Genomic DNA, 22,079 nt, shown 5'->3' on the forward strand with positions numbered 1-22,079 from the left:
AGAGGAGAACGCTCTCGGAGGTCTTTTCAGGCTCTAAAAGCTTTGTTTCCCGAGGGAAATCCTGAGCATTGCTTCACTTTCAAGGCAAAACCAAAATCTGAAAGCTTTAAAAGCATTGCCAAATAAGAGTACAGAGAAGGAAGAAAGCCAGAAAAGTTCTTTTTTGAAGGATTTAAAAACTGCCATTGGTTTTACAGTTTCAAAGGCAGCAGGACTAGTTCTATTACTCCGACTAGGAATAGATTTTAACACATTGTACAGATCCACCCCATCACTTGTTTCAAATGACATTCACTGTCATTTGGCATTTTTTAAAATGGAACAATTATCTGTGATCAAATGATCTTACTCTCCCGGCTACCCAACCAGCTGTGCTTTCACGTTACCACTGTAGCTTGCATGCATCTGGAGAAAGCCCAACTCTCATTACCAAAAATGCAGCGTAACAGTTCATTAGTGAAAGTGCAACACTACTGTAGGCTTCCAGAGACCGCACAAGTTGCGCTGGCGTTGCTGCTTGTAATGTTCCCAGATGTCTCCTGGAGCACTGACTACATTTTCTCAGTGGCCCTCCACCCATGATGCAGCACGCAAGAGTCGGCTACCAACAGCAAAATCGAGACACAGCACGTAAAAGCGCAAGGAGTGTTTCAACTGAAAAGACCAGGTCGGTCCCGCATCTCTTTGCGAAGGGAAGGATGGGAACAGGCGCAAGAGGGGCAGGCAGACACAGCACCAGATGCTCAGGGGCACCTGCAGCTCCCAGAGAAAAATCTCAAATACCGAATGACTTTCACATGGTTGGCCTGAAAATGTAGTGCACGTGACGCCTTAGATAATCTATGCATTTTGTTACCAATTTGGACTTTTAAACCATATAAAAAACCAGTGCAATTTATCCTTCCCTGGCACAACTGAAGTGTCTGCATTCAGTAAGCACAGAAACACAGGGTGATGCAGCAACAGGGCCAACTGTTACTCACGTGAGGTGCAGCGTGCTCAATAAGCTGCAGTCCCAAACAAAACAGCGAGCCCCTCGTTAACAGCACGTCACCTAAACCACTGATAGATGGGAATGAACAGGACGATAGATGGGAATGAACAGGACGCACTCCAAGATCCTGAAGTGGGCAAAATCCCTCCTCCCAACGCATGTGTTAAAGCTCTCTGTCTCCGGGCACCGTGGAAAAAGTCAGATCTAAACTCACAGGTCTGAGCGAAGAGGGTAGCTGTTACAGGAAAAAAGCAAAACATGACCAACCCAATGCACTGCAATCAATATTGTAAATGAAATCAGTCAAGCCCATATTCAAATCAGGTCAACAGTAATTAAAGCATCCTTATTTGGAACAGTAAAACCAGTAAACGTCTGGATCAGTACATTTCTCAAAGCGAATATATTAATGGGAGTGTTTTGAAATGCATGATGCGCTAGTAAGAGGCTTTAATATAAACCTCAGGATTACACTATGTTCGCTTTTCAATTATTTTACTCTCTGTTAAAAACCAAGCACTGGAAAGACAGCAAGAGGTTAAAACAGGCCTACAATCACTGCTTAGGTCTTTCTTTTCCTAAGCATCCTGCTGTTAGTTTCTATTTGTACAACACTTGGTATTACAGCCGGACAGAATGAAGCACTGAAGATAGAATTTTATATAAAACATTTCTATTAGTGGTGGCATCAATGTCAACACAACATACAGAAAGAGGCCTCAATTTCAACCGTGACAGCAAAATTGCCCCCTCTTATTTCTAGAATGATCTGCTTGGTTGACTCCATCTTAACACACTGCCTCACCACACAATGATTCAGCCATTTTAATTCCTGAATGACTGGAGTTTGCTTTCCCTTCGGCATGGCACTGTACATCAGGCTCAGCTGTCTTGAGAGCAGGAATCTTTCTGCATAAAGCACATGCAAGTGAAGGTAAAAAAAAAAAAATAAATAAAGTGAGGCTCGGGAAGGTGGCGAGAGGTAGAGCGCAGTAATGGGACTGAATACGTAAAAATGCAGAATTTTTAGATTGTCCCTGGCTTCTTTTTCCAAACAGGCATCTCAGGAAAAACTCTGCAATCTGGTTCTCTTGAGAGGGTAATGATGAACACAGGCTGTATGTATCTATGCTGCCTTTAATAATAGCCCTGGAGAGAAAATTCAAGTTCCCCAGCCGTAGGAGTGAGCTGGCACACACCAAAGCTGGGTGTGCAGACGCTTGTAGGCAATGCAGCCGTGGTGCAGGAGCGGCAGAGCTGGGGTGCAAAGCTGAGAGTTTGCCAACACAACCTGCGAGTCACGTAGATGCATGAGTCACGCTCCCACCCCGAGCATCCCTCCTGCAGGCTACCCTGGCGCTGCTCAAGGGCAGGGGCTGCAACCCACTGCGGCGGCAGGAGCAGCCTGCCAGCCCGGGGAGGTCCGCCTCTCTCCTAGAGAGCCCTCAGCAGGCACAGGATTTCTGAACCCCGAAAATTTCACTCTTCTCTGCCTAAAAGCCAGTCACATCTACGTGCAGAAGATGGAGGTAAACGCAAATCATCAGACAATGCCACAGCGCGGTATTTATGCAACCACATGTTAATGCCCACAGCACCCAGAGCCAGCATTGGAGCTTCCTTCGCTCAAACAGGAGCGGCCAGTAGACCAACAGTCACTTTAGCATCCTTTGTAATCCACAAGGACGTATGTCACTGCATCAATTTGGTTTTGGAAAGATGTCAAAAGAAAAGGTTACCTGCAAAATTGAGGGTTTATTTTTGTCATACTGCAATACTGTTACCTGCACTCCTGCAGCATTTAGAAGGGGCCGCTTACAGCTCACACAGACTGGCAAAACCAAATAGAAATGAAACAGCAAGTTCTTTCAAATATTCATTTCTGACATTCCACAAAACTAATGCAAGTTCCAGGCAAACAGAATGGAGTCCTTCCAGGGTAGCAGTGGATCAACACAAAACAAGCTCTAGGCAATAGACGAATCTACACTACCCATTTTGGTGCCCGTTACCCTGCAAGTGCCTGAAGTACAATCCCTTCATTCAGATGTTTCACATTAATACTGTACTCAGTAACTGCTGAAAAGGTGCTGTAGTTGTAAAAACACTCTGGACAACCATGACAAAAAGATATTTGTGCTGACTACCACATTCTTGTTTACCAAATACATTATAAAACTAGCATGAAAACCATGTTTATTACCTGAGTTACAAAGATCAAGAGAAAAATATTCATTGACCAGAAATTTTAACTTAATCTACCCAGAACAGACTGTGGAAGGACAGACCCAAACAAGCCATATTTGACACAGATAGATTAGACAGATGGTACAGTATGGTATAAAGGGGATTTGTGCTTGCTTGACTTTGACATGGCTGAATTACTTATGAATTGCAGACACAGAAGAGTTATGCTGGGTATTTTACAAAGATTTAATGCCTAGTACAACCTCATACCGTTCAAAATTATCATACATTCCGTAGAACAAAATAGGGATTGCTTTGCAACTTAATTCTGTTGCACACTTTTCAGAGCCTATCATGCTGTATTTCAGTATAAAATGGATGAGCAGCATTTAGTATATTTAACTAGTGCTATACTGTTCCAGAATCTTTTTGCAACCTGTGAATTTATGCAAGAACAGGGAAATTAACTGAAAGATGAATAGAAATCCTGATTTAAAATAAAACCTCTGAATTCCTGAAGGCTGCTGAAAGCCTCCAACTTCAAAAACGAAGGCACTCGGCACAAGAGCCCTCTTTATTCATCTGCTCACTTCACCAGTGGCTGCTATCGGATTCTCTTGGGACCCCAGCGCAGCACAAGATGAAAAGATGTTATTGCAGGCAATACCCGAGGGGGTGAAACTCAAAATCACTATCATATTTCTGGGGACTATCCAACCCCGAGTTAACACTGGGAGCCCACACATATGGCAGTAACAGGAACACTGAACACAGATGCTGATTTAAAACAGGCCATTTCCCCTGAAGCTTATTATGCCTTAGAATAAGCATTTCTGGCACCTACTGTAAACATCACAGGTCACATTCAGCGTCGGTGCAACTCTGTGGCCTTAAGTACAGTCATACCTGGGTGGATTTGTTGTATTGAGAGCTGCAGTGTCAAACGATAGCGCTAGATACAGCAAAGCAAGGCATTTCTCCAAACTGGCCAAAACCAGAACAAACAAGCGTACGGGTGTGGGTTACAGGGCAGGAGAGGAGTCTGGAGAGCAGGAAATGACAGAGAGCCTCAGACATTCTCTACAAACCAATGGTCGCCAGCTATCGGCTTACCTCCGCCATCTACCCAACTAGATACCAGCACTGTCATTCCATGGGACAAAAATGACTCTTTACTCACAGTCTCTTCCCAGTGCCAAAGAAGGAAACAACGATATCATCTCCCACTTCAACCAGCGTAAGGGGATGGTCTAACCTCCTATATACAGGTGTCAGTCAGGAGTAACCCAACCGCAGAAAAGTTATTAGCTAAAAAAGAACAGTCATCAAGTGTCCAAAATGAGAGTAAATTATTTAGAGGAATAAACAAACAAATAAGGTAACAGACTATGGATTTGTGGAAAGATACTTATGTTTTCATTTTACCTCTCTGTTACTGTAAAACCTTTCTCTACTGACTTTTGCCACGGAGTGCTAGAAAAGCTCTGTGTCTGGTTTGTTCTCGTTAACAGAAGGCACAATTGCTGGGTACCGAGTGCCCCTCCGACACACACACACTCTGAACCGGCAGGACTACACAGAACAGCATCCGGGGAGAGACAGCGGTAGCTGCACAGCTACTGCGCAGAGAGCACAAGAGCAGAAACAACAAATTAATTAACCGTTTCAACTGATGAGCCTCATGATCATCCCTGTAGCAACAGAACTAGCAGAAAATACAGATGCTTTCAACCCCCCCAAGTAACAATCTCCATAATTCTCCATGCACCTCGTTTGAGACAGAACAGACAGCACCAAGATTCAAAACCAGAGTAACTTTCTTACCTGCAGCGTAATACTAGAAGCTTCATTTTTACAGGTGTTAGACACCAACAACTCCCATCAAAATGAATTGGGTCTCCGATGCTGCAAGCCGAAGGCAAAACTGTCATCTCTCTCCCTTCATTAGCCTGCACAGTACAGTTTACAGCAGCCGTGTCTCTAGCGTGGGGTTTTCAGGACCCCTCACCCTGCCGAGGCTTTCTGAAGGCTCACAGGGTTGGAGCAGGCGGAAGGGGGTTGTTATCTTCTCTGCAAGTCCAGGTAATACCCACAAAGATTTTAACCAACAAAAAATGACACCCATCAGTATTTTTCATTGCCCCCCTTCTGCGAGTTAGACGGGAAAGCGGACGCACATGAAGCCAGGCCACAAAACATACGCGGGAGGAGCCCAAAGAGTCACGGGGCTACGCGGGAATTCTCTAGCCCCATGAATGCTGCTAGGGCTTTTTTTTTCCCCCCTTTTTTTTTTTCCCATTAGGGCTTTTCCCCCAGATCACACGGCACCTGAGCGCACGTGAGCCCAGCCAGCGCCCCGGCCGAGGGGCAGTGCTGCTGGGGGCAGAGCTGCAGGCTGGCTGCTGCACCGCTGCTCCGCACCATCCTGCTCCCCAGCACCTCTCCGTGTACTGGGAACTCCATTTCCTACCGCAACCCTCATTTTACTCTGACAAATGAAGACACAGACAAATTTGCCTTCAGATACCCATGAAAAGGTTAGGAGAAAAGAGGTTCTGAATCAGCAAGAACTAGGGACATATTAGAAGCTCTGTAGGAATTAGAATTTGGGATTGCCTGCTCCTCGGGCAGATTTTCTTTCATCAAGACTAGCACAGCTCCCTCTCCCTCCTCCCACTTGAATCTGCTATTAATTTAATCAAAGGTGGTTTATGAGCAAATTGAGGACAAGGGATCTGCAATTTAACCCTACTGAGAACAGCCTAAGTCTAAACAGCTTTTTTTTTCCCCTCCAGATAAATTATCAGCATTCTTATTCTCGTAGTTTATTTTATTCACCTTTACAAAGCTGGCCTTGATTTTAAGCTATTTGAAAAAGTCAAATTTGCTGCAGTCATAAAAATTAAGTTATTTACTAAAAAGGCCATTGTTTCCACCCTTGAAGTACATCTCTGTTAGTCTGGCAAGTATCAGCTTGCCTTAGGGTTTAGGCTGCTCCGAGTAAGCTGGTATTTTACCAATACTTGTAATTTTAGAGAACAAGTGATGCTCTTTCAGAATGGTAAAATGCCCTAGCAAAATGACCTTCACAAGAGCATTTCAAGGCAATCATGTAGATTGCAGTAAGAAAAAACAGGGAGAGAGAAAAATAGCTTCGAAGCCAGGACACAGTCAAAGAGGGCTGAAGCGCACGCTGTGCAGGAGCCCAGGCGGAGGCCTGGTTTCAAACGCAGCAGTTTTTCCAAGACGCAAAACGAACCTGTTCATAAGTCTTTGCAGGGCAAGTCTAAGATTTATGCGGAGTCCTTTGGCAGCAGAGCACACACGCTTGCCCAATCACTTACCGAGACTGCTTTTCTCACTACGATTGAATCACTGCTCAGGAAAGAAGAAATGGGAACTGATCCTAAAATAAGCCTCCCAAGATCTGATTCATGTTGCTAAATAATTAGTGTTTGTCAATGAAAAATGAGCACTGAAGCCAAAGTCCCTTAAGCGATTTCAGATATTTTTACTTTTGTTTACACCAGAAGTCATTTAAAAAAATTCAAGACACCACTGCAGCAACTTGGGCAAATAGTGGCAGGTTCATGAGGACCACTGCTTGCTTGTAGAGACCGTGTGCCACCACACGCTTTTCAAACAACACTTAGAAATTAAAGTTTACCTGAATAAAACTGAATTAGACAAAAGATGCTGGGGACGTCAAACAGAGAATGGTGAAGCTGGTACATGACAAGGAGGCATTAGGATCTATCACTGACAGAACGGGGAAGTGCTGTCACGTATTCACGGAAATGCACAACCTGCAAACAGAGCTGACGCTGTTTAGCCATCTTCTTCCAGGATAACTAAAATGTAACACAGAGGAGAATAAAAATTAACTTATTCAAAAGGCCAGACCTGTGGTTACAGCCTATGAGTGTGGTTTGCCCAGATAACAATGCCAGTGTCCAGAATTTATCTATTCAGTATATTACTGAACTACAATAATGCACTTAACTGCTTGCCCAAGTAGGCACTAACACGGCATTAAAAGTACATCAACATCTTTGTATTTAAAGTGGTTAATAGGACTCAAGTAAAGACATTGCGTGGGGATACCAATGGTCTGCAGGTGGGTTCTTGGCACAACATACTGCACACGAACGACTGACACACATTTCACACACATTAGCGTTTCCTTCCGAAGAGAAGCTACTAAATTCTACCTTCATTACTAAAGGAAGGGTAACTAATAACAAATTCGTTTCTGTATATATTCAAGCCAAGAAAGCTACCTTTAGCATGAATGCCAGCACAAGTATTAGATCTGAGGGATCTAATACAAATCTAATGCAAATAGACCTGCTTAAATAATACCGGCTCCGCTTACATCAACAGGTGATCTGGTCAAGAGAAAAATCATTGATTAATTTAGAGACCCTGAACAGCAACCAGAGGCCAGCGTAAACCAGGACTAAATTGTGTGGGCTGGGTGTATGACCAGGCATGACATCCCCTCCCCTCTTAATAGTGTGGGTTTTTCCTGGTGTTTCATCTGTGACTGAAGTTCAGCTTGATCATGCCCCTTTGCGTTTACATGCTTTGGGCTTTATTTTGGTTAGAGAGCAAGTTTGGTGAGCGTAAAGCTGTGACCAGAGAGGTGTGGCTTGGTGCCAGGATAGGTGGGCGAGCACGGAGGGACCGTCCCTTTCTTAGCACCTCCTGAAGGTGGGAACTCCCAAGCCAGCTGCTGGGGCACGGAGGGAGAGCGTTAGCACCACTGAAGTACTGTGATTCCCCTGCGATGCGGCCAGACAGACTGACGACACAGAGATTTACCGCGCTTCTTCACTTACCACCAGCAGTTAATCTGACAGCACATGTCACCCAATCCAAAATGGCATTTCTCCTGGGGTAAATCCAGGACAAGCCCATCATGCCACATATAACAGTGTCAGAGACCAAAATCATTCCCGTTTCGCCTTGCTGGGATCCACCCTGCCGGAGCGTGAGCAATCTCCAGCCAGAGAGCACCCACCTCCGCACCCCAGCAGCATGAAGCAGCAGGGCAGGGGTGTTCTGCACTCACTGGGGGGCCGGGCCAGGCTGCGGGGTCCAGGCGTGGGGCTGGGACAAGCCCTGACACTCCAGGGCCTGACGCCTAGCCTTGCTGTGACGAGCTGGCCCCTCTCTGCCTCAGTTTCCCTGTTCCAGAAAAGGTCAGTAATGCCTGGCATGCTGGCAAAGCCCTTTTGTGAAACACAGCTGGGAAATGAATAGCAAGTGCTCCGCCGGCCATCGCACAGTTGGGGACTGCGGGGAAATATCCTGCTCTAGTCTTCTTTTCTAAGAGGACTGCAGCTTATAATGGCCGACCATCAGAGCGGCTTCCAGCAAAATGCAACTGGTTCAACCAAAGTTAAGTTGATAAATGAAATATTACTGCTGGTCTCCTCCCTACCCATAGAAGCCAAACAGAAGGGGAAAAAAAGCTCTTTTCACTTTGAACTTCAAAGGCAATTAGAAGAACAGTACTCCCATCACTCACCTGGACCAACAGGATTATATGGACAAATTAGACTTTCTTTTATGGCAAATGATAATTCAACCCCTTATTTTGGCTAGACAGTGTTTGTTGAAAGCCTTTCTGGGCTTTATTTCCATGATAAAAGGTGTGCATTGTTTGGCTCCCTTGCTTGCCTCATAATATCATTAAGATGACATTCAAGCCGCACGACAAGTACATTTTTTTCCCCATTAAATACACAATGGTCATTTTTGTTTGTTTGTCCTCCATTTCACCCTAGAGGAAATTCTGTTTTCCAATACATCTTTTGTTCATGGCAAGTTTAAGGAAATGATTTTGCTGAAATGGTATTTTATTATTAAATTTTACATTAGTTAATGTACAACATTAGGGAAAAATAAACACCTGCCTTTCATTTGTGCATTCTTACAGCATGTAGGCTGAGGAAATCGGCACCAAGTGCACACATTTGAACTTGCCAAGCCCTTGATCTTCCCACCAAGCTCAATCACTCAGATTGCACCCACCGTCGTAAGTGGCCTCCCAAAAGGCAATTAGTGGCTTGCTACAATTTTCAGCCCTCCTGCCATAAACACCCAGGGTTGAACCCACAGCCTCCAGAGAGGAGGCAGGTCTTTCTTACACCCCCTGCCAACTGAACCGGGTGCTGCCTGCTACCCAAGTCACTCTTACGCATCCATTTGCATCAAAGCCAGGATCAGAGTCTTGTCCTGATGAAATTCTGTGAATGCAGTTTTCTATTTTAAATTCATCTTTTTACTTCTGCATTCCTTCTGGTCCGTTATTTCCTCCATTTGGTTTTACATACTCTTCACTTCCTTTTGATCGATTTCCTGCTTCTTCCTTTCTCCCACCCACTTGTACTCTCTGTTCAACAGTAACGACAGATTAGGGTTGAAGAAGCAGGGAAGAAGCCTCAGCTCAACGCCTACACAGCTCCAGCCTTGGGAGTGAACCTCTGACATGCTGAATATTTAACTTCTCTGGTAAGACTAACGAAATAATTTCTCTATTCACAACTATTTCGAACACTGTAGAGAGGGCTTAATATTTCAATATTGGAATTGTAGTAGCAACTGCAAAAGGAATGGCCTATTTTAAGCAACACACCAACTTTATGGATGACTTACAATCACAGCACTGTAATACAGTGAGGGGCAATCAAAGAAGAGACCGTGACACAGTCGATTTTGTGCATAAGGCTTGCACTTTCCATCCATTTTGGATTCTGCACAGAAACAGAGTTGGGGAGATTTATCGTAGCCTCCATACCATCCAGCAAAAGCATAAAATTCTTAATTATGACAGCTTCTCACGACATCCAGCTGCTAAAACCAACCAGGTGTTACCTCAGGCTACAGCTAAAAAGAGGGCTAGGAGGTAGGCATACACTGCAGTGGGACTAACTGGGACAATAGCTCCTTTCTTCCTCACCCCTCAGCAGTCCTTGGAATTAAAAATAATTTTAAAAAAAACAACAAAAACCAAAACCAACCCAAACTCCACAGCTAAAATTAACTATAGGCTTCTATAAAAATCCCCTCAGCTGCATTTCTTCTGGTTTTTGTTTGGTTTCTTTTTGCTACAATACTCAAATTACAAAGCCTCTGCCCCCTTTTTGTTGACGCTACAGATAGCCTGTAGCCTTCATTCCGAAACCAGTAACTCAGGAAGAAGCCCAGAAAGTTTGGGTTGGTTGGTTTTTCCCCCAGAAAATACAACTTTTAAACGATATACTGTCAAACACAATGCTAACACTAACTACGCTATTGACCATTCCAATCAATCCCATTACATTTCCTGGAGCTTCCCGTGAGGCTAGTCTGCATGGCTATCAGACTGGCAACATCAGGAACCCTTGCCCAGGCCAGAGTGAAATAACTCTGTACCGACAGACCAAGGATAATCCTTCATTGTCAAAGAAACCCAGGTCCACTAGCAACAAATCAACATCAAAATGTGCCAAGTGCTAGTCATCCAAAGACAAAGACCGCATCATTTCCCCAAACGTGTCACTTTTTCTGGAAATTGGCTCATCAGTCCTTAGATGAGAAACCCAAACCCCGGGCAAGACTTACTTGGTCACTCCACTGATACATATCAGCACCACAGAAACAGGAACAGGCTGTTAACACAATTACTTCACAGTATTATTAAGAAGAAAATAGGCTGCAACAAGTTCGGACACTAGGTCATTAGGCTTTAACCTCTAAGGGGACATCTTTTGAAAGCAGCACTAACAGCAGAGCATTTTTCAGATGTAAAAATGAACAGTAGTTATCTCGAACAGAATCCTGGCAAGCAGAGGTTCAGACACTTTCTTCTGCTGTGACCCCACATTTGGGAGGCTCCAAACACCTGAAAAAACAACTGTGACCCTGCTCAAAAGCATTGGGGCCTCCCAAACCCACCATAACCCCCTGATTCAGAAACCACCACCCCAGGGAACAGGGTGCTCTCTGGAGCAAGTCACATCATGCCTCCAAGACAGCACATTGACCTCTCAGAGGAGTAGCAAAGGGTTTTCTAAGTGATTCTGGGCAGCAAATTCCTAAGGTGCCATATTCAAGGACCACGTATTAGCACGAAAAATGTTAGCGTTTAGCAGCAAAAAAAAAAAAAAATCAGTAGCCACCTAACCTCTGATTTTTGATATGCTCTAAAGTCTTGACTTAAAAATTTTATTCTGCCCGGAGAACTAAAGTGAATACTGCAATTTTTTCCTGGCACTTCGGTCTGAAAGCCAGCAGGATCTGGAATTGCTAAAACCATGGCCGTTGCAGTTTCAGCACCCAATCGTCTACACTTGGCATTTCCCAAAGGTGAAATGTGCCCTTCAGGTTGACTGCAGAAACGAGTTCCAGCACTCAGAAGAGAAATACCTGCATTTTCCAGGCAATAATTAATGGCAGTCAAAACCAGGATGGACAGGTTTTTAAAAGGAACAAGAATTTATTGCTCCTGATGACAACAAAAATGGGAAGCTTTCTTTAATTTTAACAACATAATCAGGGAAGGAAACTATGTACAAAACATTCCAATCTGCTACTATACACTGAGGTCAATTCAGAGAAAAAGAAAAGAAGTGGTATATTTCACCACAGTTAATTTTTTTTAACTATACAGGTAACTTTATTTTCTGTTTTAGGAAAACAATATTATCATTTAGAACACTGGATCAAAACAAATGAGTTTGCCATTTGTAAGAGGAATTGAACCAAGATCTCACCAACACTCACTGGGACCACACTGCACATTCCAAAAAAAGGTGACTGGAGAGTTGCAAACATCCCAGCCTCAGCTCACCGCCGTGCCACCGTTAGCACCTTGACACGAACATTTCACTGCTTGAGAAAGCAACTCACCCAGAATTAGAAAGGTTGGGATCTCAGTATAGTAAACATGAAGCACAGGCAAAACACATTGTGAAGTTAAACGCGTGGGTCTACCTTTTGCATGGTCAAGAGGTCCAAGACCCTAATCTCACACGACGAAGAGTGAAGTCCACAGTGGCATCGCGTTCCCCACCTCACTCGCCAGGCCCTGAGCTCCTTTGCCAAACCAGGCCCATGGACATAAGGTTCAGACAGAAACACAATGAGAACTGTAATCTAATACCAACACATACGTTCCCTCAAGACCTATCCAGTTTATGCTGCAAATACTGCTGACCAGTGTGTGAACCACTGTGAGGCACAAAGCAAATTTTGTTATAATAGTAATATTTGTTATTATAGTAATATTTTGTTTGTTATTATAGTAATATTTGCATAATAGTTATTTGTAAGTATTTATAAGCATAGTTTCAGGACAGTTAGCCCAAAGTGAATCGCCCATCCCTTTAATGCTTTAATAACATGCTTGGAATGCAATTTGGAAATTCCCCTCCGATAAAGTAGTCATGCTGCCTGCATACTGACCATTTCTCAACATTCATTACCATCAAGCGATTTAGTCTTTTAAAATGGCAACATTTTGATCCATCCACAAAACAGAATGCTAACAATACATACAAACTTATTTTTGTCTTTGTTTTATATATTTGCGTGCCCTCCTCTCTTCAGAGCCTAAAGTGATACGATGGCCAAGCTACTAAATATCAGAAAGGGGATGCATTTATATCAAAATACACATAAAACTTTTAATGGTTAGACTGCTACAGGCGCCAATCTAATTGAGTTGGCCAAAAATTAATTTCAGGCCCAAAGCTCTTCCATGGCTCCTTGGTGTCCTGCCACAGCTTATGACAACCAGAAGTCGAAAACAGCTGTACTACCACTAAAGGCACCCTGGAACAACATGAGGGTGCTGCTCTGCAGATTGCCCTTAAGGTGACACGTAGGTTCACCACCCCATGCCAGGAATCTGAGGAACTTTGTGACTCTTCGAACTCTCACGGCAAGCTGAGCCACTGCAACCCCAAGTGATTCACATGATTTTCTGCTAGCTGGCAACAGCTGCAGAAGCATCTCGAAAATGGCTGGCATGCCCTCCGCCAACTCCGTGCTCCACCTATCACTGGTATGTCCATGTGGTCCTCACCTGTCAGCTCTGCTTCAGCAAACAGATCATTAGGTCTTCACAGCATTTCTTTTCCACTTGTTTGGAAGAGGATCCTAATTAAAGCAGCCAAACTTCTGGTTTACCTCAGCCTATCGGCAATAAATACCTAAACAAGCATCTCTAGATCCTGCTATACCCCTACAGCATATCTAAATGCTGATCTTTGTTACACACACTCCAGCAGCATAATCTCACTCAGGATTTACTACCCGATTAGGATTACTTAGACTAAAAACACAGATAAGATAAGAGCTATGTGCTCCCTACCACTCACACCTGCCCACAAAGGGGGTATCATCACCCTTGACTCCTAGAGTTATTTACCAACATTTTGGTATCTTTTCACATTTTTCACAATCCTTATGTTTCTAACATGGTTCAGAAATGTAACTAGGCAATATAAAATTATCTCAGATACGTTCTTCTGCATATTTTTATATGAAGATGATTTAAAACCTCAAGCCACAGACTATGATGATGTAAATCAGCACAGGTTCACATGCTGGGAGGTAGCTATGTAACTTGGCATAACTGGCGATTCAGATCCTTCATTCTTAAGCATCACACAGAAAGAAGAATCATAATATTGCAATGAGAACAAGTACAGAAGGTCCCTCTTTTCTTACTAAACAAAGTGAAGAAGGCAGTTGAGACTTTCATTACTAATATGGCAGAGAGTATAGGTCATTACTGCACTATGGTTACTTCAATACTTGTCTGGGAAAAATAATTCTTTGTGGTGTATGTTTAACCCAAAGTCATCTTAGTCTTGTTTGTCTGGCATACAATGGGAATAGATCTCTAAAAATATCCTCCCCCCCCACATCTTTCAGCACCTCAGGGCAGTTTAACATACTATTAGCCACTGCTCACATCTTTTACGTAAACTGTGCAATTTCTGGAAATGTTTATGCCATAGAGATAATCGGAAGGTGTGCAGGACTGAAAAAGACAAAGCTCAGTGAAACTCAATTGGATTGCATTTTTTTTACTTTACCTCTATTTACTAAAAGGCAAGTTTTATGAGTTTTATGTAAGCATCACTCCTTGGAGCCAGACCCTGACCAGCAATAAAGCTACTTTACACAGTCCAGCAATGGAAAGCTGCAAAGCTGGCTTAATGGGCCAGCTGGGGTCAGGGAATCCCCCCGGGGTGCAGAGTGGGTGTATCTGCTATGCCACGTCCTCTCCCAAAACAAATTTTGGAGCATAACCACTGTGCCCCACTTTATCCTGAGCCGGTGCAACAGTCTTTCCTTTCCCAATGCATTGTAAACCAGTGTAACATAAAGCAGCCTTGCAGCTGCTCCTGCATAATGGGCTATATGAGTCTCGTCCCCACAGAGAAGCTCAGGGACTGTGGCACAGGGGACATAAAACTGCTCTTCTCCGAGCACAGGCCGTGTGGACCTAATACCTGGGGCCAGAGATTTCAGTTCTGGTGCAGGCATGATGAGAGTGGTACTTCTTGTGGTCCTCAAGACCTAAACCAATCTCAGGCTTGTAGTGCAGACCAGAAGCTGACGGGTATTTTTCCACAAATGAAGTAATCCATTTGCCTTTTAAAAAGTGCAGCTCATCACTGGTCCTGAAATCTGCATGCACTAAAAGGTCATGACTTACAGTAGTCCAGACTTTTAGTTCTGAATCTCATTATTCCGTAACATTTCCACTTCTATTTTAACCTTTCCCGAGCTCCTCGTCCAGGTCCCTGCAACAACGCAAACACGTGTCCAGAGAGCAGTTATTTCGGCCCGTACTTCCCTACAGCAGATTTGCACCAGGACTAAACACAACCACCTGCTGACTCAGCATATTACAACCTTGCTCCAAACGATCAGCCCCAGCCCCCGCACTTTCCTCACACTATCCCATTTAGAAGCTAACTCATCCTCTTTCCCTAAGAAACTAATTTAGGCATCACAGGTTTTAAGTTTAAATGGCTTATGCCAATGACTAAAGCTGCACAATCAGATTCTTCTGTTGACAAATTTGACACAGAACTGAAAATCAAATTTGCTTATTTTTACCCTTAAACAAAACCATATACAGTCTGCAGTGGTAAACCACTGTTCATTTTAATATCCAGATACTGATTGCTTGCATCCAGTGTGTTGTGCCAAAATCCCGTCACCAACAACCAGTCCAGGCACGTCTGAGGCCGCTGAACTGATTTATCTCTGCCTTGATACTTCCAGACAGTTCAAGACGAATTTGAAGGCACTACTACTAACCTACACTAAGATAAAAATCCACCTCATTTCTCATTCAGATAACAATGAAGATTGTATAAACAGCTTTCCCTAAGCTGGGACTGTGGGGTTTATGCTTCACTCGTACAGTTTTAATACAGGTTTTTCTGTTCTTACCTGCAGTCCTATCCTGCCTTCAGCTAAAGACTTGAGAGGGACCCAAACGTTCTTAAGATACAAACAGAATATATTACCAAAAAGAAAATCCCCCCGAACCCTCACACAATAATCCATTTTTAGGAAAGAATTTGTGCTAAAATGAGGTAAGTGATAACTTCCCAGATCTCCTGTTATCCAGAGTACTATTTTAGGGAGAGTGTGACTGCATTCGCGCTTGTCGCATAGTCCTGCTTCCAATCTCCTGGCAGATCCCCAGCACATTCCAGTATTTAATGCACAACGCTTGTTGGGATGCAGTCCCACTTATCTCCCAGACACATTGACTAAGACTTTCCCATAAACGAACCCACCCTTTAGTAGCAAGAGGTCACTCAGTACAATCAGCCTTCAAATGAGAAAAACAGTCAAGAAAAGCTTCTCTGATGCCAAAAACAAAGAGAATAAAATATAACAGGCTCCAGTGTTTGTTTTACCAAAACTTAAAGACTGCAAGACAGATTTTCAACTGGTGCAAACCAATGTAGTTCCACCAAAGTCAAATGGATTTTTTTCAGGCTTAGGATGTGGCCTCCTAAATGCATTTAAAATTACAATAAGAGTATGTTACTCTAAAAAAAGGTTAAAAATAAGAAGTTAGCAATTAATCCATACACCTTTGACTTACGAAACTGTAGAGAATTATTCGTAGTATTACATGCAGAGGGTCACGATATTTTAAGTTACAAAAATAAAGCAAATGTTAAACTAACTAGGTTATCTTTACTGCATATGGACCCTACATGACAAGGAACACTTAAGGTGAGCTGCAGCATGCTCGTTTAAAGCCTTCCCCCCCCCCCCCCCCCAACTCATCATCTCCGACGCAGGCTGACTAAAGGACCGTCCAAATTTCAAGAGATGTGGAACCCATACTTTTTGAAAGTTCAGGCACCAAAACTAGTGTATGCTGCTGAACTCCCTCGCTTTCATACTTCGTATGGTGTAAGGGGCAGAGCAGGAAGTAAGGTCACTGGTGTTCCTGACTTCCTCACTAGACCCCCGCATAATACAGGGTCTAATAAAGGGTGCTCTACTGGCTGATCCTCCTGTATCAAGGTAACCCACCGACTCCATAAGGCAGATTCAGACCCAAAGTACCCTTCCAAAAGCACAGAGGCCCGTAAGTTGTTAGCGAGAGGCAAAAACTGCTTTCTCCAAGCACAGACTAGAATGATTAGCTTCATGCTGCATTCCAGTGTTGCTATAAATGTATATGCCACTTGCATACTGGAGCCACAAGCTACCCACCAGCGCAAAGCTTTCCATCTGCAGAGACTGGCTATAGATCACCCTGAAACACTTTAATTAAATATTTGTTTACTAAGAGAAAAGTCAGTGAAAGCCCTTGGGAAGAAAATCTCGTAATTAGTTTAGCTACAGACAAAAGCCAACACTTTCAAACTCAGATGCCCAAACTAAAACCAATGGGTATTAAAATAAATTTATCTACATTAAGTTAATTTAGATACAGTAAGCAGCACCTTTTCCCTTCCAAGCCAAAAAACCAGAGGAGCTACTTGCTATAATCAGCTGGAGTATTTGTGGTGTCTAGGCACCCAGTAAAACTGATTTCATGAGTGGAAAAAATAAGCATTTGGTCATACCGCACAAAATGTATTTTCTACTCTGCGTTACTGACTGCAGCAACCACAAATCAGCCCCATTGCAAACCAGGCTCTAGACCTGCCCAGTCAGCCAGCGCTCACCGTGCCATAAGAGAAACAGTATATATTGACAGCCTTCTTGCCCTTACAAACAGAAGGCTCCCTTTTATCATGTAAAAGAAAGAATCAAAAGCAGATGCTCCATGCCATTCTATGATAAATTAACCAACAGAATGATAGGATTAATTCAAGATCAAGTGGCAGCAACTTACAGTAAGAAAAAATGCAGATCCAAATTACTGCTTGACAGTAAGAAGTCCCCACAACGCCTTGTAGAAGACCTGGACTGTGTAGTTGGGACTGTAACACTACTGGGGGCTGAATCCCGCAGTGAAGATGAAATACCTCCCAAAGATGCCTGTTGGTCTGCCTTGGGAGAAATTTCTGCCCGGTATCAAATTTGGCAATCAGTATAACCTTAAAACGTCAGGGCCAGGCTTGCGAGAGGAGCCTCTACGTCACCTCAGAGCACCTCCCACCCAGCTGACTGCCTCACCCCAGCCAGCCCCCAGCCACTAACGCCTCTAAGGAAGTGGAAAAATAGAAAATAAAACTCCACAAAATTCGGGGTGAGGGGGTGATCCTTCCTGACCAACACAGGCACCCAGCTGAAGCCCTGAATTACGAGATTTTAGCAGAGTCATTGTCTTAATGTGATGCTGTGTTTTAAGAAAACAAGGCAAACTTAAAAAAAAAAAAAAGAACTAAAGGTCTGTAGTTCCTATGGACTAAGGCCAGGAAGGATCGCAACAACCATTCGACCACTTTCTACAGTGCTACTGAACACATGAAGCATAAACACTTTATTCATTAAGTTAGCTACTTCAAATACATTAACCTATGTGCTATTCAATCATGGGAGCAATGAAGCAATATATAAAAGCTTGTTTTGTTTGCTTTAGGTCTGCCTACCTTCATCTCTGATTACATCTTCCACCAGCTAAACTAGATCTTTGTAACTATGTCTACAACTACATATCTTCGCAGAACCAATATATTGCATATACCCTCCTACAGACCCATTTATATATAGACTAGCAATAGCCCACCCCAACCGAAGCCCATTTTGGGGATCATTCTGCACTCTCGCAACTGTGTTGAGTCATGATTAACAAAACCAAACCCAGTGGTCACTCCAATAAGATTGAGCTGTCAGTCAAACCCTTTTCCTTTCTTAAAAAGTAAATAAACAAACAAAACCTTTGCTACTTCTTCTTTGCAAGTCTTTTTCAATGGCAAGCCCACAGTTTCTCCCATTACTTGCAGAAACATTCCCTTTCACTTTCTTACAACTATACTAACTCCAAGCAGTATGGCTTTAACAGAGAAGGAGAAACGGTTTCCTCTTGTGTACAGCTGTGGATATTGCGAACAAACACAGGAGAGTAAATCCAAGAACATCGTTCCTGAATGCGTTTCACAGATCAGAGGCCAATTGCTCAGTAGGTGTAACTTCAGGATCTGGCCACTTCTCCCAAAAAGAGAACAGCCTATGTTCGGAACCCCAGCAAACAGAAAAGCTACTTAATTTGGAACATTTACCTGTGAACAGTTTCATAGCAGTGTATTTTTAGCTCTATGAACAGGGTATTAATGACACACCTCTCCTGTTCCAACGGCATGGCTGGTATGACCAGCTAGTCTATTCGTAGTATCTAACAGGTGTGTGTTAGCATCTGTTGGCACAAGACTTTCACGCTGAGTGGCTCTTTTGTTCACTTCTTGCTGCCCTCTTGATGTGAGGGGTTGCTGAATAAATCAAACCAGCATACCATTTCTTTTTCAAGTTCTAATGCTTAGCACATTCAAAACATTGTGAAATAAAAATGCCTGCACAACAGCGTAACATGTGTCTCTGGTGGTAGTGGTGGCATGCCAAAGAGATTCCTGGTGTACTAAAAAACATGCAGTTTGAAAAAAAAAAAAAAAGGTACGTTTGTGCAATTTATAAAGAGAATAGCAGGAGGAAAGTGAAAAGACCTGAAAAAGTAAGAATGTCCTGAAATTTTCACCATTCAACAAGGAAAAAATCTTACGGAGAATAGGCTGAGAAAAATGTTAATGGTGCTGAAAAACAATAGCTCAAGACAATCCTCAACCTTAATCTGTCCTTGGCCATAGGAAGATGTATACGATCCCCAAGCACAAAGATTATACATCGGTGTGTATCTTTTCCTAATCACATATATTTTACTGCAAGTGGAAGTAACACTTTCAGACACAACCCCACCCTCCCTAGCCATCTTTCTCAAACAACTATAAAATCTGTTATGAACTCAATCACCAACTAACAATACATACAGAAGTCTTTTTGGTGTAAAACTGGGCTTTTTAATGAGGAATGGACAGTGAAAAATGTGTCTGGGATTAACAATACATGAAAAAGAAATAAAGCTGGACAAAACAGGAAAAGAGCTGCCTGCTCACATACATAGAATTGATCACTCTGTTAAAGAAGTTGAGATCTACTAGGCATAAGAAAAATCCCTTACATGTAGTATCTCTGTAACCCTTTTTTCATTAAAGGAAATCAAAGCCTCAAAAGGTCCAGCTGTAACTGCTGCAACATTGTACTCATGTTCATTAAAAAAACAAATTCACAACAGATCATTTTAAGGGTAATAATAAAAATCTGACAAATGAAAACCATGTGTGGAAAAAAATAACACTGGGGAAAGCAGTCTTCAACGCAGTCGCTCTGCAGAACACTGATTATACCTCGGTGCCATTTGACAGTACACACGTTTCAGCTCCAACACTTGCTTCACCAGGCGAGTGTTATTTGGTGATAATAATCAAACACAAGATGATTTCTAGGGTGTAAATAGACAATAATCAAACACAAGATGATTTCTAGGGTGTAAATAGACTAGAAAGCAAGAAAAGACAACTAGATGTTCACATTTAGTATCTCTAGGCCAGATTCCCGCTGGCTTAGCTTGGGAAAGCTGCCATGAGCTTAGGCAGAGGTAAGGGTCCAACGTACTGGCACACTCCCCAGCTACATCGGTTGGGAACAGGAGCAAGCCCACAGCGCGAGCTCGTATGTCAGAAAAGCCCTATATGGCTCTACGCAGTTTATATCATGGAGCACTGGCCTGATCTCATCAGAAGTTTCCACGGCATGGTGTGCACCCCACACCACAGGAAACAGCCTGCACTGCTCTACTTCACAACCCCCTCGTTCAACCGAGGGTCGAAAAGATCCACGGGATCGCTGGTGGCTCCTCGCGCTGACATAAGGCCGTCCAGCTCCCATAGCCCGGGCACCGCGGTTGGCAAAGGCTTTCCTAGAACTGTGAAATGGCGAGCAGGAGGCCTGCGGCCAGAGATACCAACCTGGGCTGGATTTAGGAGCTGACTCATGGGTAATGGGCAATGATAAACCATTGTACTGGTTTCTACCTTCTGCCCAGATCCGATGACTAAGGAATTTAGGTGCCTATAGAGATTAACTGTCTAAATAACTTTTGCAGTCCAAGCCTTAAACATCTGCATAAATAGACCTTCTCATCTGTGTTCCACAAAATACGTCCATGTACTCCTCGCTAATGAAACACAATGCTCATTTTACAAGTAATCCAACTACAAATACTAAATTCTGTAACTGACTCACATTAAAAATAAATCCTTAGCCAGGTGACGTAATATAAATGAGCGTTACAGGCCCACCCAATAAAGGGGTTTTAACTGATTAAATTTTACGTATGTTGAAGGAAAACCAAAAAATTTTTCATAAAATGGTTTGGTACGCCTACTTAAAAGGAGCTGAGAGACAGGCAGCAGCGTTCTCAACTCCATACATGTCGCATGACCACTTTGCCCCCTCTCTGCTCCACTTCTGCGCGCAGAGTTCAGTAACGCAGAGCAATTCCAAAGCTGCAGGATCCATGCCACCATAGAGATGAAACAGCATCTGTAGCGCTTTTTGCCACATAACTGCTGCAAGCTCCTATTTCATCCAAGAATGCTGCATCCTGCTTCAGCGAATATCATTTACTGCACTTAACCTGCGTTACACAAAAACGCAAAACGGGCTCCTGTTCCATAACCTGACCTCTTTTTTAGTACCAAGTTTACGCTGCTGCATGAAGTAATGAAATATTCCCTATTTTATTTATTGCCTATCTAGCACTGGCTGTGACACATTAGCGAGCCCGCTAGTCCACCCCCGTTAGCCCTACAACCACTGCTAAGTCATGTAGGCATCGCAACAGCCATTGCTGTTTTACCGAGGAACAGCTTCAGTAAGAAAAAAGAACGCCAACAGATAACAACAGTTCTTTTGAAATCGCATCTAGCTGCCATCACCCACCCTTCCTGGCTCTTTATCCCATACCGTTTTCATCTCCTACCTCTCCCTCCAGAGGCTTCTGAGTATACGCAAGTCTTTCTTCCCGCGGAGATTTCCTGCAATGGCCTGAGGAGTCACAGCCTCCCTTGGCATTTTCACATGGCTGATATCTCTCTGCATAAATTACTCTACAGGACCTGCCTCTATAACCCTCAGACTGGGGAGCATTGTTCCCCAAGATGTCTTTCAGCACAATACATTCACAGGGCTGAGTGAGTAACAGTATTTTTTCTGAACTGCCTAGGCAGCTCAATAAGCAGGTTTCATAATATTTCTATCCTGTCAATAAACGTCGAAAGCTGTACTGAATGCTCTGGATCTTGCTAGCTTATGTTTATTCCCTCTTACAGTAACCCTGCTTCTGATTTTGAAT

At 43.3% G+C, this 22,079-nt stretch overlaps 1 protein-coding gene across 4 annotated transcripts in view; it reads right to left on the minus strand.

Annotated features, from left to right (window-relative positions):
• Window positions 1-22,079, minus strand: part of SPTBN1 (spectrin beta, non-erythrocytic 1) — a 136,413-nt gene that overhangs the window by 112,778 nt on the left and 1,556 nt on the right. For 2 of the 4 annotated variants that reach the window (XR_009484431.1, XM_059828486.1), the window contains exon 1: window positions 17,565-17,689. The exons of the other annotated variants lie outside the window; for them this stretch is intronic. The gene's annotated coding sequence lies outside the window, so the exon portion shown is untranslated. Of the gene's footprint in view, window positions 1-17,564; window positions 17,690-22,079 lie in introns of those variants that run through there. 4 annotated transcript variants of the gene reach the window in all.

This window comes from Gavia stellata, chromosome 23 (assembly GCF_030936135.1).
Source record: "Gavia stellata isolate bGavSte3 chromosome 23, bGavSte3.hap2, whole genome shotgun sequence".
Lineage (NCBI taxonomy): Eukaryota > Metazoa > Chordata > Aves > Gaviiformes > Gaviidae > Gavia > Gavia stellata.